Below are 20,344 nucleotides of genomic sequence, written 5' to 3' on the forward strand. Positions count from 1 at the left end.
AGGCATGAGCCCTGACCGGAACCGCGACCTCCTGGTTCATAGGTTGACTCTCAACCACTGAGCCACACCAACAGGGCCAGTTATCTGAAGTCTTGACCTTGGGCTGGAGATCTGCTTCCAGCGTGGCTTGCTCACATGACTGTTGGCAGGAGGTCAATTTTACGCTGCACGGACCTCCACGTGAGGCCACTTGAGTGCCCCCATGGCCTGGCATCTGGCTTCCGTCAGTGCCAGTGATCGCAGGGAGGCCAAAGCAGAAGCCACGGTGCCTTCTTGTGATCTAGCCTTAAAAGTCAGGCACCAACACTTTTGTCATATTCTATTGATCCCAAACCAACCCTTCAGCGTGGGAAGATTAACCCAAAGGCATGAATACAATCAATAGGCAGGGCTCCTTCGTAGCCATGCGGGAGGGTCTGACAATAATGAAGATGAAGAGAACCTAGAGGAGAGAGAGGGTATCCCAGTTTCATCCTTGTCTGGTAGCCACTGTCCAAATCATAAAACTTAAGTAAAGTTTCTCCCCCTAGGTGGCAGTACTTGTCCACATCCTGGCCTTCACTAAGGAAACCTGTATAGATCACCTTTGTGGCAGACATTGTGCTAGGTGCTGAAGACTCAGGTTGAAAAGACCCAGTTTACAGTAGAGTGAATTGACTCTTGTAGTAAAGCATAAAAATTGGGGGTTTTGCCCTAACCGGTTTGGCTCAGTGGATAGAGCGTCAGCCTGCAGACACAAGGGTCCCAGGTTTGAGTCCGGTCAAGGGCGTGTACCTTGGTTACAGGCACATCCCCAGTCGGGAGTGTGCAGGAGGCAGCTGATCAATGTTTCTCTCTCATCGATGTTTCTAACTCTCTATCCCTCTCCCTTACTCTCTGTAAAAAATATCAATAAAATATATTTAAAAATTGGGGTTTTTTTATGAAAGAGATCAGAGAAAGTCCTTGGGATTAGGGCTCTTAGAGGAGGGTTGCTGTAACAGCAGGGTTCTTTAGAAGCAAGCAATATAGGATTGAGGCAAGGGTGGCAGGACCAGGGTAAAGGTCAGTGGGTACTGCCCTGGATCAAAATTAGCCTTGGGGTAAGGAAAGGATTTGGGGCACATTCTAGAATGTATGGGAAGCCACTGGAGAGTTTTAAGCAGGGGTGTCTTTAGCTACCAGGGATCTTAGTTATGAGCTATAGAAGCTGACTCTGGGTGACTAAGGGGAAAAGAGCATGTTAAAATGATACTGGGTAGCTCAGGGAATTCTGGGAAGGATTGGAGAAGTGCCTCCAGGCTAAGCTTCCAGGAATGAAGCTCAGAACCATGCTGAAGAACTGGCCTGATGAGAAAACCACCGTGACTGGGATTGCTGCTGCCACCCACCCCACCCGGGAGGAAACTGCATCACCGCTGGGGAATGGCTGCCACCTTCAGATGCCACACACTTTTGCAGCCTCCTGCACCAACAAAGTGCCAAGCTCCCAAAAGAGCCTGTTTCCTCACCTAGCTCACCTCTAAATCAAAGGTTCCTAGGGATATATCTGACAGAGAGACCAAGTCCCATGCCTGAGTCCTGGCTGCAAAAGAGACTGGAATTTGGAGTCCAAACTCCTTTCCTGGAGAGGCAGGACTTAAAAGAATATATATTGGAATTTCCCCAAATATAGGAAGGCTGTTTAAACAATGATAGGAAGCCATCAGTCTGACAGGTGTACACAATAAGGGGCATGGGTCAGATACAAAATGTGAACCTGTCGCAGCAGATATAATAGACATATTAGTGGGGGATACATTAGATCGAGGTTTCTCAACCTCGGCGCTACTGGCATTTGAAGCCTCCTACGTCTTTGTTGTGGAGGACAAGCCCATATGTTATAGGATGTTAGCAGCATCCCTAGTCTCTATTCACAAAGGGCCCGTAGAACACCCCTCCTCCAGTTGTGAGAACCGAAGATATCTCCAAACTTTGCCAAATATCCCCTAGGAAGCAAAATTGCCTCGCGAACCATTGGAGTAGAGACTGGCTCACTTCGTAGGCTCTTTTGGCAACTAAGAGAAGAAAGAAACGAGTGGAATGCCAGTGGGAATGGAGACAGTGGGATGGACAGGAGTAATGTTACAGAGGTAGAAATCATAGCGTGGGAAGAGCTTAGGAGATTTATCTCAGTGCAGTGGCAGATGCAATGGTGTGAGCACACTCTGCCTATACAAGCTTCCTGGGCACACCGGGAAGTGGCAGCACCCGCCTGAGTAAGCCCCCTAGAGCCCCTACATAGTACCCTGATCTTTCCTACTATTGGCTGCCCTAAGGATGATGTAAACTTCTGATTGGTCTGGAATGTTATATATATAATATATATATATATATGTTGCTGCACTTACACAATAAACTCAGATCTGCATCACTGAACCTGGTCTCCGGAGTCGGGCATGCTTCGTTAGGACTCCGTCGGCCTCACCCCCGCGGGACCCCTGCTTCATCATAGAACTTGGGAGATGACTGTATTTGGAGGCTATATTAGGATATAGCTTCAGCAGCTCTAGCAGAGATCTGAAATAATAGTGGCAAATGTAAGTTTATTTCTCTCTGAAATAACATTCTTGGAGAAAGCAGTGCAAAGCTAACATGGTGGCTTTGGAGACCATCCACCGCATAACCAGCTCTTAATACAATGTAAACCTCAATAAGTTACTATCTGTAAAAATGAAAAAGTAACCAAGATATATCAGACAGCCTAGCCCAGTGATGGCGAACCTTTTGAGCTCGGCATGTCAGCATTTTGAAAAACCCTAACTTAACTCTGGTGCCGTGTCACATATAGACATTTTTTGATATTTGCAACCACATAGTAAAACAAAGATTTATATTTTTGATATTTATTTTATATATTTAAATGCCATTTAACAAAGAAAAATCAACCCAAAAAATGAGTTCATGTGTCACCTTTGACACTCGTGTCATAAGTTCGCCCTCACTGTCCTAGCCAGTGTTGCTCAGTGGTTGAATGTCGACCTATGAACCAGGAGGTCACAGTTCCATTCCTGGTCAGGGCCCATGCCCGGGGCTTGATCTCCAGTGTGGGGCTGCAGGATGCGGCCCATCGGTGATTCTCTTTGTTGGTGTTTCTATCTCTCTCCCTTCCTCTCTGAAGCCAGTAAAGACCCAGTGCACAGGTCGGGTCCCTGCCTGCCGGGGCCACCCTTCCCCAGCTGCCGGCCGGGGCCTTCCTTCACTCCTCACCAACCCCTGGTGGTCAGCGCACGTCATAGCAAGTGATCGAACTCCCAGTCGGTCAAACTCCCAAGGGGACACTTTGCATATTAGGCTTTTATATATATATAGAGAGAGAGAGAGATAGGTATAGGTATAGGTATAGATAGATATAGATATCGGCATAGATATAGATATAGATATATAGATATCAGGCAGGTGTGTTATAAAGATTTGGCAAAATAACAACTTTTGTATTAAAACGCTAAGGTTATTATGACAATAACAGAAAACTAATGCACCAGGGATTCTTATCACAATCCTTTGCCCAGCAGAGTGTAACCGCCGGATGGCCGAAGTGATCCAACCAGGGAAGTGCACGAGGGTCCTGAAAGAGAACCAGAGCATTCCCAAGGCACAGCCAGGAATTAAGGTACCCTAGAGGACTACAGCCCAACACTTTAAAGGTCTGTAAGAATGTTATATACCCCTCTCTCAACTCTCCCTCGAGATTTTTTTTTTCTTTTTTGCAGGATGTCACCTTAATGTCTGCAAGCAATGGGCACTACAACTTTCAAAGAGTTCAGATATTTAAATTTATTTTTTGTAGTATTTCATACAATACTACATAATGTCACTCTTCTGTGGGACTCCATTCATTGGCTCCCTGTAGGCTTTTGTAAGTAAACATTTTATTTTAAAGCAGTTTTAGATATACAGAATTATTATGAAGACCTATATACCACATAGCCAATTTTTCCTTACTAACATCTTATATCAGGGTGGCACATTTGTCACAATGAATGAGCCAGTATGGATCCATTTTTATTAACTAAAGTTCACTTCATTCAGACTTCCTTAGTTTTCACTGGATGTCCTTTTCCTGGTCCGGGATCCCATCCAGGACACCGCATTACATTGGTTGTCATGGCTTCTTAAGCTCCTCTTGTTTGGGACAGTTTCTGAGACTTCCATTGTATTTTAAGACCTCGACAGTTTTGAGGATCACTGGCCAGGTATTTTGTAGTCTGTCCCTCAATTGGGACTTGTCTGATATTTTCTCATGGTTTGACTGAGGTGATGTGCTCCTGGGAAGATGACCCTTTATGCTAGAGCGCCATTCTCATCACATCGCATCAATAGTACATACTTTCAATATGACTTCTCACTGTTGGTGTTAACCCTGATCTCTTGGCTGCTCCACTGTAAATTCACTCCTTTTTTTCTCCTTTTCATACTGTAGCCATGGACAGCCCACATTTAAAGAGAGGGAGTTATGCTCTACTTCCTCAGAGGTGAAGCGTTTACATAAATTATTTTTAATTTCTTCTGCACAAGATGTTTGCCTATTCTCTACTTATTCAATCATTTGTTTATATCGGTTTGGACTTATTTATTTTATACTTTGGCTTATATTCCAACACTACTTTATCTTGTTGCTCAAATTGTTCCAACTTTGACCATTGGGAGATCTTTCCGTTGGCTACTATGTCCATTGACATCATTGCCGGTTTTTGTGCATTTGATTTGTTCTGTTTCCAAGCGCTTTCTGGCACTATAAGATGCTACATTTTGTATATATCTTGCCCCAACCCTAGGATCAGTCATTTTTCCAAAGAGTCCTAGTTCCTTTCATTGGAGAAGGGTATTAGAAACCAAGATCTGGGTGCTAGGTGTGCTCATTGCTATTGGGGTGTTGTTGCTTCCAGGCCTTCTCAGCTGACAGAGCAAGGAGATACGTGTGTATATATGTATACACACACATAGTCAATTTGCATGCCTTTGCACATGCCAGTCCTTCTATCTGGAATATCTTTCCTTCCCTTCTTCCAAACAGAATGTGTTTCTCTTACTTTTTGCTCAAGGAGCACTGGGAACACACTTCTCAGTGTTACCCGTCACATCACAGTGCAATTACTAGTACACCAGGCTTTCTCTCATCCTAGAGTATGAGTTTCTCAATGGGAAAGGGCAGGTCTTCTCTATCTTCAACAACCCTCAACCTCCATGTCCAATGTAAGGATGGTGAACCAAGCTTTAAAATGAAGTATTCAGCCCTAACCGGTTCAGCTCAGTGGATAGAGCATCGGACTGCAGACTGAAGGGTCCCAGGTTCGATTCTAGTCAAGGGCAGGGATCTTGGTTGTGGGCACATCCCCAGTAGGAGGTGTGCAGGAGGCAGCTGATCAATGTTTCTCTCTCATCGATGTTTCTAACTCTCTATCCCTCTCCCTTCCTCTCTGTAAAAAATCAATAAAATATATTTTTAAAAAATAAAATGAAGTATTCATGCTTGTCTCTGAGTTCTTACTATCTCTATTTGGGAAAGTAAGATCCTCATTCTGTCTCTACCAGGGCAAGTCAGGTTGGCCTTAGTTTGGGTGTTTTCTTACAGATTCAGTTTACTTACCTGAATCTTGAGCTTTTATCTACTTACCAACAGTTCTCACATGTTAGTCTCAGAATCACCCAGAGAGCTTTTTGAAGCACAGATTGTGGAGTCCCAGCCCCAGAGCCTCTCCTTGAACAGGTCTGGAGAGGGGCTTCAGAATTTGCATTTCTAATGATCGTCAGGCGAGGCTACTGTGGAAGCACATGCTGGGAACCATTGGGCTATACCATGTGGTCTTACTGAGGTTGTTGGGGATTTTTTTTTTTAATTTATGAAAAGTCTTTGAGGTTTTAGATTTATAGAATTATTATAAAGACTTTGATTATAAGCCAAAGTATAAAATAAATATCTGTAAGTCCAAACTGATTTAAACAAGTGATTGAATAGAGAATAGGCAAATCTCCTTTGTAGAAGAAATTTTAAAAGTTTGTAGATATTGTGCTTGGTGAGAATTTGAAATGGGCCTTTAAAAAAATGTTGTGGGTTGAAATTAGAACCATGCACGTTTAAAAAAAAAATCTTATTTGTTGAAATGGTTAAAATCTTCCCATGGACCAAATGAAGATGTTTGGAACCTGTTGGAAGGAAGAAATAAAAATATTGGAAAGCAAATTAGAAAGAGGCAGACAGGAGACAAGGGTGAAGTCAGAGGGAGCGTTCGGATTTTCACAGTTTGATCTGTAACTCGGTGCTGTTTGCATCTTTTACTAAGAGAATGTATTCACATATTTATTGGGTAATTAAGAAAAAATATTTTTTAAATGTTAGAAGAATGTCATTTTCTACTGCAAAGTCTAGATAGAATATTTTCATATACATTCTGCTGGCGTAGCTCAGTGGTTGAGAGTCAACCTATGAACCAAGAGCTTACAGTTCGATTCCCAGCCAGGGCACACATGCCCAGATTGCAGGCCCGAGCCCCATTGTGGGGTGTGTAGAAGGCATCCATCCGATCAATGATTCTCTCTCATCATTGATGTTTCTCTCTATCTTTCTCTCCCTACCTCTCTGAAATCAATAAAAATATATTATAAAACACACACATACATACACACACACACACACACACACACACACATTAGTTTCCTTGGTTCTCAGCTGAGGCCTGTCAAGGGACCTTTGCCATAGTCACAACTCAGGTAGGAGAGAGTGGTGCTGTTAGCATCAGCATAGAGACCAGGGATGCTGCTAAACATCCTAGGAAGCACAGGACAGCCCCCCACATCAAAGTATTATGTGGTCGCCGAAACTGGTTTGGCTCAGTGGATAGAGCGTCGGCCTGCGGACTGAAAGGTCCCAGGTTCGATTCCGGTCAAGGGCATGTACCTTGGTTGCGGGCACATCCCCAGTAGGAGATGTGCAGGAGGCAGCTGATCGATGTTTCTCTCTCATCGATGTTTCTAACTCTCTATCTCTCTCCCTTCCTCTCTGTAAAAAATCAATAAAATATATTTTTTAAAAAAAAGTATTATGTGGTCCAATATTGAATGTCAACTGCAATTGGAAAAAAAAGTGTTTCATAGAAAAAGTATTCTTAAAAAACAGAAAAAATAATTCTGTGGCCCAAAGTGTCACTAATGCCAAGGTAGACAAATTCTTATCTGTTTGAGTTGGGCTCACAGCAGTGGTTCTCAGACATGTCAGAGTTGTACCACACTATCTTATTGGGTTGATTTCACAATACCCTCCATTTCTCACAAAAGTCATGTGTGCCCTGACTGGTGGTTTGGCTCAATTGGAGCGTCTCCATGCACCAAAAGGTCACCAATTCGATTCCCAGTTTGGGCACATACCTAGGTTGTGGGTTTGATCCCTGGTCAGAGCATGTATGGAAGGCAGCGGATCAATGTGTCTCTCTCAAGTTGATCGGTCTCTCTCCCCACCCCCCACTACCGCCCCCCTTTCTCCCTCTCTAAAATCAATAAAACTAAATAAAACTTAAAAGTCATGTGCATATGCATTTAAAATTTAGCATGAATTTAAGTTCACTTTGAACTGCAAATAATAAAATGTAACTCCCTTTTAGATAACTGATAATAAGTGGAGGTAAGCAGGCAAGTGGGTGTGTTTATTTTTCAAAACCAGTAGGGAGTCACTGCTGTAAATCATTCCAGAGTGAGACTGGTGGGTGGGAGAAGCCACGTTCCGAGTCAGTCATCGGTGTCCACCCAGAAACATATCACACAGACTTCAAGGGAGTGTGGCCTGGAACAGAACTGGGAAGAGACGGGGAGATGCTGCCAGGTGGTAGGGTGATTCTGCCAGATGTCTCCCCGGCCCTTCTGGATGAACTGCAGAGTCACTTGTCTCTTTCAAGAGGCACATAAACTCTAAGCAGCTTCCTCTAGTCAGGAATAAACCAGCAGTTTCAAACTAGCAATTACACTGATTCGATTAGCAGCTTGAAAAACCAGATGTGTTGCCTGGCAACAGCATCCTTCTCTCTCCTCACCTTCCACATCCCTTAGACTTCGGATTGCCCTTTAGTGACCTTCCTAAAAAGGCTGCTTAGCATAGTAGTTAGGAGTGACTTCCAGAAGCAGCACGCCTGCCCACCTGGGCCCTGAACCCTGGCTCTGTAACTTACTGTCTGAGATGCCTAAGCTTAGGCAAACTACCTAACCTCTTGGTTTCCTCATCTGTAAAATGGAGAGAATATTATTACCTTACACAGTCTTGGTGGAAATTTAAAGCGTTCATATATAGATAGTGCCCAGAACATAACAAAAAATGTTACCTCCTATTTTCCTCTACCCCTTCTCTCCCTCTTCAGGGGTTCCATTTAACCAGATTTTGCCAACAAAAAATGTTGGGGGCAGGGCATGGTGGGCAGTGAGGGGTCAGAGCTCAAAGTGTCTTTTGTTCTAAAATTGCCCTCTCTGGTTCATTCCCCATATACACCCAACCCCTGACCCCTCCTACTTTTGTCTGTCATAAAGAACAACAAAGTTGTCTTCCAAGTTAAAAAAGAGCCTGATATTCAGATAGGCTTTTTTCTACATGGGAATAGCCCAGATATTCTGGAAACCAGGAGCTAGGATGCTCACTCGGTTCCTTAACACTGTATCTTGGCATCTTTCTTTAATAAAGTTATTCTACCAAGTTCATGAAGATTTTTCTTTTGGAATTTTAGTTAAAGGTGCCCCTTAATCTGCAGAAGCTAATGCGCTGTCAGCCATTAGTAAGTAAAATAATTCAGTTTGCATTCTGGATAAGTAGGCATTCCCAGAAAATCTCCAGTTAAACTTGAAAAACTAAAATAAATAATGAAACTGGATATAGTGCTGCTGGCTTTTGTTGTTGTTTTTAATGATGAATTTGGCAAATTTGCCCTAAAAAGGAAAGCTAATGAGCTGATTTCTATAGCCCCTTTATTTTATTTTTATTAAATGTATTGGGGTGGCACTGGTTAATAATATATAGACCCTTTCAAATGAAATGAAACAAACTAGCTACACTCTCTTCTTCAGTCCTAGTTTCCTACACTCTATTTATTTCAGCCCTTTTCCCAAAATTATTCCATGTCCCTCATGAGCTGTATTGTTATTTACTTTTTCCCCCTATAAATCAGCCCACTTCTTAAACTGTATATAAATTTATTTAAAAGGGGAAGCTATATAAAGGGAAAATGTCTGTTAATTTCCAAATAGAGGGTAAATATAAAAAAAATAAATACCATAAAAATTGAACACACTTCTTAAAAATAAAAATTGTTTAGATCTTAAATTACTAGTGTAAAAATAGAAATAGAGGAAATGCAAGTAATAATGTATCTAATTTACTGACACCATATAAAAAATTTAATATGTGCCAGCTCTTTTAGTTTCTCATCATGACTCTTCAAAGTAAATGTGATCTCTGCTTTTACAGATGATGGCTCTGCGCCCCAGAGGAGTGAGTAAATTGCCCAAGGCCCCAGAGTCGGGGAGGGTAGAGCAGGTCCAGGTGAGGCGAGAGCCCTCAAGGACTGCAGGGCAAAGGCCCCCAGTTCACCTTCTCTCTCCTCGTTCATCCAGGCCACCCTTCCTGAGAACTCCTCCCAAATCCTGTGCGGAAAGTCCCAGGATACACAACAATGACTCAGGTTTTCACCAAGATATGGTTAGACTTTCAGGTTTTTTGTGACAAAAAGAAAAATTAATATTTGCTCCAGAAAATATTTGCAACTGTTATTTTACAGTTTAAAGTCTAGCAGATCCTATGCAGCTGGTTAATGGACATGAAATGCAAATAGGAGGCTGAACATCTAAATCTTTCTGCCAGAGAAAAGGAATGGGGGTAGAAAAGGGGAGCAGGGAAGGGAGAGCGAAGAAGCTGCTTGGGGTGAGGTGAGATAAGAGTAAACCTAGGACAGGGGAGATGCTGAGGAAAGAACAGAATGGGAGGCATTTTATAAAAATGTTTCCCACGTGATGTATGATGTCATTCATCTGCTTCCATGTCTGGTATTTCTTTTCTAATGCACTAAAGATAATCACAATACAGTTTCAGGTGTTCATCTGTGTAGCACCTAAAATGATTCCCCTTCCCTCCAGGCTAGCACCTGCACTATGGGAGCTGCCTCAGATGGCATCCACTTCTGCGGCCTTCAATCCACCTCGAGGAGGATGACTTAGGAACTCGTATTTCCCACCAACCTCTTCCCAGAACAACTGACAGCACCATTTGAATGTCTAACACCATTATTTCTGCTCTTGCTACATTCCAGACGCACTGGCCCCCATTTGCTGTTCCCTCCGCCTTTCCGAGTTTTGCCTGTCCTGTTTCTAATGCTCAAATGTTACCTCCTCAGAGAAGCCTTCCTGGACCAGCCTAGCGAAGTAAGCACATCTCCCCCAGTTGCATCGCCCTACCAATTATAAGACCACCCCACAAACTACATCCCCTTATTCCCTTCATAGACGCCATAATCTGCACCTTTTGTGGATTTTGTTGTTTGCTTATTTTATCTCTCCATCTGCTAGAACATAAACTCCATATGGACAGGGACTCTGTCCTTTTTTGTTGAAAGGGACTCTGTCCTTTTTTGTTGAAAGGGGCCTTACACGTGATAGATGCCCAATAAATATTTGTTTATTTGTTGATTTAATGAATGTATTAATCTGTGATGACTGCCAATAAATGATTCTATGAGGAGAAAGTCTACAGTGTCTCATGTCACCATTGATAATGGCCACATACTAATGAATAAGATTTTACTGCACTTTGTAGTTTTGTTTTTTTTTCAAATCCTCACCCAATGATATGTTTTTATTGATTTGAGAGAGAGAGGAAGGGAAAAGGGGAGAGAGAGAGAGAAACATTGATGTGAGAGAGAAACACCAATTGGCTGCTCCCTGAACGCACCCCAACCAGGAATCAAATCTGCAACCTAGATATGTGCCCTGACCAGGAATCGAATCCAAAACCCATTGGTGCCTGGGACAATACTCCAACCAACTGAGCCACCAGCCACGGCAGCACTTTCTCATAGGTTATTACTATGGTCTGAAAGTTTGTATCCCCCAAAAATTTATATGTTGAAATCCAAATCCCCAAAGGTGATATTAGTTGGTGGGCCCTATGTCATAATGGGATTAGAGCCTTATAAAAGAGGCTGCAGGGAGCTCCCAACTCTGTCCACCACGTGAGGACATAGCCAGCCTGGAAGAGAGTCCTATCCAAAACATGACCATGCTGGTACCTTGACCTTGGACTTCCCAGCCTCCAAAACTCTGAGGAACAAATGTCTGTTGCTTATAAAACGATGTGATCTTAGCATATAAGCTTAGCTCAGTTTAGCTTAGACTGTTCTATAGTATTTTGTTATAGCAGCTCAAACAAGCTAAAACAGTTACTAACATTTTTTTTTCCACCAGAGCCTAACTAAGGTAGATACTATTTTTATCTTCATTTTGCCCCTAAGGAAACTCATATAAGTAGGTAAATGTAACTGGAGATACACTAGATGAGAAAACTGATAAGCTGTCAGAAGTGCAGACAATGCCAAGTGAACATGCCTGCTTTTCTTGCTAAGGTGACCCATCCTCCTAGTTCTCCTAGGACTCTCCTGGTTTTAGTACTGAAAATGCTGCATCCTGGGAAAACCAGGACAAACTGTCACCCTGTCCTACCCAGAAAACTGTAAATAAGACATTAGACACTTCATGCAATCAGATCCCTGGCCATCGAAAATGCAATGACCAAACCCTGGGGGATGGGGTTTAGAATCTAAAGCTAACAAGTTACATAATAGCTGCTTGATGCACCCACCCAGCTTCCTTCAAAGGAATGCTGGAACAGGAAGTCATTAATAAGCTGAAAAGGAGCGGACGCCCAGAAATGTGGTCCCCAGAGATGTGGTCCCCAGAGATGCGGTCCGTGGTCTGACCCTGGGAGATAAAGATGGTAAGTAGGTCAGCCTGGCTATGAAGCTCATGCTTTCAGACTGAATCTGATCCACTAAAAGCCCAGGAGGTATGCTGGGCAGTAGTAGAGCCAAGCCCTGCAGGCACCCTGACCAGGAGAAACCAGCTTAATATTCCAGAGAGGAAAATTCCTCCTCTCCCAATTCAACATTTTTTCTCAATATCATTGGAAGTCTTGACTTCATTATTCTGGTAAAGTAGCCATCACTATTTCACATGTGGTGTGCGTGTGCGTATGTATGTGTGTGTGTGTGTGTGTGTGTACACGCAAACGTGTTGCGGGGAGGTAATTACTGCATAGGTGGCATTGTCTGCTCATCTAGGTAGAAACTGTAGTGTTCATTCATGCCATTGGGTAATCTCTCTGAAGCAATTACGTATCATATTTTGAAAGAGGCATTAAAAAAATCCACCACTAGGTGATTCAGACTTAATTATCTTGTCTTTGCGGCAGCTGGGTTCAAAGCTCAAGTGGAGAACACATCGACTTCAAAGGCAGAGGGAATCGAAGGTGCTCCCCAGCTTTGGGCTCTTCCTCTGCTGAAGGTAAGAATCATGAACAAGCTTCAGGTCTCTGCCAGTGCAGGATCTCCGGACGGGGATTACCCTCCCACTGGGAGAGGTCCCAGATCTGGTCGGACACCCTGAGGGGGCAGCTGTCACGTATTCTGAGTTATTGTCTGCCTCGGTTTTTATGTTTTATTTGCTTTTTATGTCACTCACACTCACCCAGAAGACTGTGAACAGCTCTAAGAAAGAAAAGAGAATTGGCTGGGACTACCTGTTCAGTTTTGTATTGTTCAGCAGTGTTAAGAAGGTTGCTCAAGAGTTTGGATTTCTTTTTGCTTCCATTTCAATGGGGAACCCAGTGCAGTGGCAGAAAAGTCTAACTGGGGTCTCAACCGGTGTGGTTGGGATTAAGGAGCTGCCTTGACCTCTCTGTTTGGGGGCCAGGTCTTCATCAGTAACCTAGACCCTGCCCTGCCAGAGCAAACGACCCTCCCCCTTGCCTGAAAGTTTTAACGTGTCCGTGTTGTGTATGGAGTTTGGGGAAGAAAGAGTTGGTGTAAAATTTCAAGGCCCTTGTCATTAGAGATCTTGATATAAAGTCAGATGTGTGGGCTGAATCCCTTGAAATATTCTCCAGTTCTTCCCCTATCCCATACCTATTGATTTCTTACATGCATTTTGTCTTCACCCTTAGGTTGGAATAGTATTATACTCTAGGCTTCTTTAAACCAATTGAACCTAATTTTTCCATCTTTGCCTCTGTGTTGAAAGCTACATTTCATTCACTCATCCCTTCTTTAATCAATTATTCAAGTCTGTCAGAGCTCGCCCCCATGAGTGGTAATGGCAAATTGATCTGTCACGGGAATTTTCTCAGTTTTACCAGTTTTCTTATTTCTAGTCATCGGAATGGCTCAGGCAAGGACCATCTAATTTAGGAGTGTTATCCCGCCCGTATGTTGGCGTGGAAATGTCATGGGTTCCGAGGCTTTGAATCTTAGAGAGAAGCAATCCTCAGAAGCAACAAGATAGGTTACTTGGCTGGCAGGGTGTTAAAATCATCTTGGATCCCTTCTTTTAACAGGCTACTCACCTTGCCCTTACTTGTCAGCCAAATGACTTAACCTTTTAGGAGTCATCTCCTTGCTTGACAAGGTTCCTTTCCTCCCCGGCCCATAAATTATCCTCCTAGCCAAACAATTCAACTGAAGATTACATACAATTCATCCCTTTATAGCCCAGTAATTTCATTCACTCATAAAAAACTTTAGAGGAAAAATATGTTTTTCTGCATTCAGTGTTGAGGTCCTGGATCTCCATCAATGTGGACTGCTTCAGAAACATTCTTTAACTAAGAAGGGAAACAGATTTTTGCTGTTGGAAGGGAATTAAAAACTTCACTTGTGCCCAAGGAAAGACAGAGGGACTTGCACTTGATGCTTAAAAATTTCCCGACACTTAATATATTTTATTCCACATAGAAGATGGCATCAAGAAACTCCTATTTAAAATTCCCAAGTGAAAATTAAAGTTCTAGCATTTATCAAGTCATTAAATGAAAAAAAAATTATAAACAGTAAAAGGAGGAGCCAGAAGAACAAGGTTTGATTCCCAGGTACTTGACTTACTATGTGGCCTCAGACAGATCATGCAGACTCCCTAAGCCCCTGCCCACATGTCCAAAACAGAAGTCGGATAACATCCACCTCAAAGCATTGTTCTGAACTTCTTAGCAAGTAGTATCTCTGCTTTGGTTTATCTTGCTTTTTCACTATAGAAATGGGGAACCTGTTCTAGAACCTTTCTTAGTTAACCAGGATCTTGTAAGTCTGTCAGTTGGTCAGTTAGTAAATATTTACTGCGTTCCTACTATGTGCTAGGCAGATACATCATTTCTACTTTAATTTATACACAATTAATGGGTATAGTTTTTTTGGTCTAACATTTTTTCCCATTTCTTTTGACTGCTATGAAAAATGTTTTCCTCTTTTGAAAAATTTGTCTTATGCCTGCCTTGGTATGACACATCCATTTATAGTTCTTTGCCTACAGATATTAGCATGACTACACGTTCATATGACCTCATCTTTTGTTAAAATGTAGAAACACTTCTGTACCAGTGGATGAATAGCCACAGACCTGAGCCCCAGGAGTGTTTTGCTTACTCTCATAGTCCCATTCATCTCTGCTATCCCCCAGGTCAACTGAAGGATTAAGGAAGGCCTAGCACAGATGGTAACTGGACCTAGCTCCTGAGTCCATCCTGAGTATAAGATGTGCCTCCCAGAATGTGGAAGAGCTCACACTTGCTTACCCACTCCTCGCATTTCTTCCAGCCCTCAGATCACTCATTTCTTGGCCAGAGACCCTCCTCTCCTACCCAAGTCCCTTCCCCTTAGCTCTCAGTCTCTTTCCTCTGTGCTTCCCTTAGTGTATTCTGCACTCCGATTGTCCTCCAGCCACCCCTCCTTAGCCCTGCCCCCAGCATTGCTGCCCAGGTTCTTTCTGTAGATTGTCCTCTATAACCCAAACCAACTCTGTAGGGCTGAAACAGCACACTGAATGCATGCGGCCATAGCAGTGTTAAAATACTGAAATAACTGAGTAATAATAGTAAATAGTCACTACTCTGAGTCCCCATGCCCAGTACCCCCAACCACACTGACCACTCCTCCTCCCCATGATCCAGTGCCTGGCCTCCCTGACTGTGCTCCAGGACTATGGCCAACACCTGCTCTTATGGGTACCTGTGCTCTGCTAGTGTATAGGTGCTTTTCCAATCACCTTCGCAAAGAACTATAATGTAGAGTGAGGTAAGGGCTGCTCCTTCATTTATGATCCACTGAGTCATTATACCAATACTTACCCATCACTTCTATGTCCAAGACACCAAGCCAAGCTCTAGGACCTCCAAACCAGATCAGGTCTGTGCCCTTCTGGTACTTCCATTCTGCTAGGAGAGACAGATAATAAGCAAGAAGATAAACATACACCCATGTTTCAATATATGTTTTGACTGAGGGTTCCAAAGGAAGTGAGATTAGCTTTGGGAATTCAGAAGTGGTTTCAGAAAGAAGGCTGTGTTTAAAATGGACCTTACCCTAGCTGGTTTGGCTCAATGGATAGAGCATTGGCCTGCGGACTGAAGGGTCCCAGGTTCAATTCCAGTCGAGGGCACATGCTCGGGTTGTGGGCTCGATCCCCGGTAGGGGGCGTGCAGGAGGCAGCCAATTGATGATTCTCATCATTGATGTTTCTATCTCTTCCTCTCCCTTTCTCTCTGAAATCAGTAAAAGTATATTTTAAAAATATAAAAATAAAATGGACCTTTGGATACACAGGGTTTCTGCAGGCCTATGTCAGGGGAGCAGCATAAGCACAGGCATTGAGCAGGAACCATGGCCTGTGTTTACAAACCAGGAGTCCATCTTATCTGGCCAGTGGGGTACACAGAGAGGGCTCCTAGGAGATGAGGTTGATTGAGCCAGCCTTTCCTCACACCTGAAGGTGGACTTATGCTGTACAGAACAGACACATAGTGGATACACCCTTTTCAACCTCATGGCTGGCCATCAAAACACCTGCTTGAGCATTCACTAATCTGAGCATAGGTCCACTGTATGAGTTGGGCAGCTTGTGCACTGGACAAATGCCAGCCCAAGGGGTGAGTAGGGCAGCCCTTGCTCGCCCCACCAAACTGGATACACTGGTGTGGGGTTTTCCTAAAACACTTTTCACCAGCTCCACATTGTGCCAGAGGCCACCTTTACCCATTTTACACAAAAGCCAAGATAGGCTAGCAACAGCCCTCCCCAGATACTTTCTTCCCTGGTCAAACTGCTCTATTCCTTTCAAATAAATCCTTTTGTCTGTGCCACCCCGATTCCCACTTCTATGGCCTTACCCATAAGCCCACACAAGCCCCTTTATCAAAGCTCTCACTTATCTTGGCCATGCACCACACACACACACTCAAACACACCTCTTACAGTAACCCCTTTTCCTTCATCCAGATTGCTTCTGAACCCCTTTTGAACCCTGTCCTGCCCTACCCCTCCCTCTGTCTATATGGCTCCCACAACTTCCTCTTCTTTGATTACCCCCACAAATGTTTCTCTGATCTGTTTCATATTTGTGTGTTAACTCGGTGGGCCTCTGTCACCTGTGGGTCTTTGGCATGTGTGAAAATGTGCCCAAAACCCATTGGGCACAGTGAAGAATATGTGGTCTCTTTCCTTAAAGAAGATGTTTATTAAGATTTTTTGATGTATCTACCACGTGCCAGGCATCGTACCAGAGACTTTGGAGATATAAAAGTAAGACAGTGCCAATGATGAAGGGAAAAAGACAATCAGAATACAGGATGGTGCATATCAAGATCAGGGACTGCTCCAAGTGCTGTGGGAACTCAGAAGGTTAATCTGGCCCACTTCACAGTCTCCAGGAAGAGACATTCATTCATTCAACCAATCAATCATTCAGTATTTACCCATTGCCTACTGTGTGCCAGTTGCTGTTCAAGGTGCTGAAGTGATGCAATTCTTCCCCCATGAAACCTACAAATTCCAGCAGGAGAGACAGGCAATGAACAAATGAGTTACTATAGACTATGCTAGATGATGATATGTGCCTAGAGAAAAATAAAGCAAGGAGGGGCATGGTGAATATCAGGGTCGGGGGGGGTGGGGGGAGGCAGGTTAACGATCCTTGTTTTGTATAGAGTGGTTGGGAAAGGCTTCAGTGAGATAACACCTGAGATACCTGAAGAAAGTGAAAGACACCCATGTGGTTATCTGTGAGGTGACTCTACCAGGCAGAAGGAACAACAAGTGCAAAGACCTGAGGATACAGGTCCCAGAGAGTGTTCAAGGAAGATAAAGTCAGCCAGTGAGGCTGGGGACAGGTGAGCCAGACAACAGTGTTAAGGAAGGAGGTCAGTAAGAAGGTAGAGGTGTGGAGTAGGGCATGCCTTGCAGCTGGTGGAAGGGCTCTGGCTTTTATGCTGAATAAGGTGGGGAACCACTCAAAGACTTGATGGGGTGGAGGTGACAAGATCTGACTTGATTTTAGGAGGCCTACTTGGCTGTGGTGTGGAACATAGCTAGAAGAGGACAAGGGAGGCAGAGAGACCAGTAAGGAGCTGATTGTGAACATTCATGAAATGATACTGGCTTGGTGTAATGGTTGGAGGTATAGCAGTGGAAATAGTGAGCCTGCCTGAAAGCTCATGATGTTTCAATGCATGCATGCATATGTATTGTACAAAGTGCAGCGGAAGCACAGGGGAGATGATGGTGAACCCAGTGCGAAATGACATGGCAAGGGAAGCTGTCACAGAGCGGACATTGGAGCTGGCCCTAGAAGATCCTAAAACTATCCTCACCCCCACCCCAGTATCTTCCCCAAGGCATATCCCAATCATTACATGTACTGTAAGGCTCTTGTATTATATTGCATTGCATCATCCTGTATTGTGTTATAATCATCTGTGTGTGTGTGTGTATACGTGTGGGTGTGTGTGACTCACCACTAGTCTATGGGAAGCAGAGGTCAGGGACCACGCACATGGATCATCTGTACATCCTCAGCATCTAGAACATGTTCTGGTGTGTTTAACAAATGATTGCTGGATGGATAGATGTACGGTAGTCCTGGAAGTGAGCAATGAAAATGAGAAAGCCTAGAAATTCTGGGTGGAATTGACCAATGAGAAAGTCAAGAATAATAAAGGAACCATAAATGTCGGTTAATTGCAGATGTGTACAAAGATGGTCCAAGTCCTTTGGGGGTGTTTCCTCCTGTGGAATGTCTACATCTCATCTGCTTGGACCACACACCCTGGAATCAAGGCAAGGACTACTCAGCGGGCTCTGGACTATGGTGAGTTGGATGCTTTCAGAAGCCAGGCTGCAGACCCCTAGTGTTGCTGAAAAAATAATCACCTTAACAGTTGGCATATCCAAACACTGCCACAGATTCATATTCTCTCTCTCTCTCTCTCTCTCTCTCTCTCTCTCTCTCTCTCTCTCTCTCTCTCTCACACACACACACACACACACACACACACACACACACACACTGAACATCTCAGAGAATCATTATAGGATAGAGGGAAGAAGATTTGTAGTAAAAGTAATAACTTACAGTTTCAGAAAGGGTTTGATTCCGAAAGAAACAGTTTTCTAAAAATGTGTGTGTAAAATTTAATGGGAATGATGATCATGCATTTTTCTTGAGGGAGGCTCTGTACATATATTAGAGGCACAAAGGCGTCTGCAAGACTAAGAACAGGCAGAGGAAAGTGTTGGACTGAGATTTTCTTTGAGCTAAATTGGGATAAGGACAGATTATGTAGAAGAAAGGAACTGCAAAATCAAAGTCTATGGGCCTGTTCTCACCTGTGGATGTTGGCCTAAGATTAGCTAAATGAAGGTTGATATTCACTAATGTCCCATGTTACAGATGAAGAAAGTTCGGGATAAAGAGATTTTATAACTTGCAGGGTCACACAGGCTAATAAGTGGCAGTGTTGGGATTCCGCCAAAGCTCTCTGATAGTGCCTGTGGTTCCATCTTTCCATCCTTACATTCGATCTTTACATCCTGTATTGCAATATTATTCACGGTATTATAGAGGACAAACTCTTTCCTACTTCATGTCCAACAAGGATAGAGTAAGTAGAAATGAGCTAAAGCAGCAAAGTAAGGAATAAAGGCACAGCTTCCTCCTTGATAAGGTGAAGATGAAAAGATCACTCTTCATTGCTGTGTAAGTTACTTTTCTCAAGCTCTTTAATGGGAAGTGGCCTCTTTTTCTCCCTGAACTTAGAGGAATGTGTTTTGTGGTGTTACCATATTAAAATAGGTCTATTCCCAAATAAAAAGCAGTGGTTTTCAACCTTTCTGGAGTCCTGGGATTCTTTGAGAATTTGACGAAAAAGTGGACCCTCTCCCCTGAAAAATGAGATACATATAGGGTGGGGCAAAAGTAGGTTTATAATTGTGAGTATGTGACACACAGTTTATTATTTTTAAAATATATTTTTATTGATTTCAGAGAGGAAGGGAGTGGGAGGGAGAAAGATAGAAACATCAATGATGACAGAGCATCATCAATCAGCTGCCTCCTACACGCCCCCTACTAGGGATCAAGCCCACAGCCCAAGCATGTGCCCTGACCGGAATCAAACTGTGACCTCCTGGTTCATGAGCCACACCAGCTGGGCCAGTTTATTCTTATATTATTATTTATTAATTATAGTATTGTTCCCCATATGAACTGTAAACCAACTTTTGAACTTTTGCCCCACCCTGTACATGAAGATTCAACCCATCCACAAATACGATGCAGGTGTCACCAGCCAGGGGCTCTGGTCAACTCTTACGTCCATTTTCCTGAGAACAGAATGTGCCTGAAAAGTTTCTGAAGCAAATGCAACATCTGCCTTTTTTAAACTGTAAACCTACCTTTGCCCACCCCTTTAGGCACATGCACAACCAATCACAGTCTTTTATTAGAATTTCAAGAAATCCAAAAGTTCCCAAAGGCCCATGGACTTCAGGCCAAAAATTCCTGAGCTTGAAGAATCTAGGGCTGGGGGGGAATGACTTTCTGGAACTGGCTATAATAAGGCATAGATGCTGGAGCCAATTTGCCCAGATTTGACTATTGGGTCCCCCAGTTCTTTGCTGGGTGACCTAGGAAAGGATTAACCTATTTGAAGTTCAGTTTCATCATCGGTAAAATGAGGACAATGATAATATTTTATACTTTTCCTATCATACTGTCCTGTGGTCACAGTCTTTGGCCCTAGCCAAATAATGACAATCTCCCATGC

The 20,344-nt window shown here is 43.3% G+C and overlaps 2 long non-coding RNA genes across 2 annotated transcripts in view; both read left to right on the forward strand.

Moving 5' to 3' along the window:
* Nucleotides 1-4,994, forward strand: part of LOC107184033 — an 8,013-nt gene extending 3,019 nt beyond the window's left edge. The window contains exons 2-3 of the long non-coding RNA XR_001514847.1: nt 3,534-3,631; nt 3,732-4,994. This is a non-coding gene — a long non-coding RNA (uncharacterized LOC107184033). The remainder of the gene's footprint in view (nt 1-3,533; nt 3,632-3,731) is intronic.
* A 6,017-nt stretch (nt 4,995-11,011) lies between these two features.
* Nucleotides 11,012-18,384, forward strand: LOC107184034. Its single transcript, XR_001514848.1, has 3 exons — nt 11,012-11,977; nt 12,452-12,543; nt 18,264-18,384. It is a non-coding gene; the product is annotated as an uncharacterized LOC107184034 (long non-coding RNA).
* The last annotated feature ends 1,960 nt before the right edge of the window (nt 18,385-20,344 follow it).

This window comes from Myotis davidii, unplaced genomic scaffold (genome assembly GCF_000327345.1).
Source record: "Myotis davidii unplaced genomic scaffold, ASM32734v1 scaffold120, whole genome shotgun sequence".
NCBI lineage: Eukaryota > Metazoa > Chordata > Mammalia > Chiroptera > Vespertilionidae > Myotis > Myotis davidii.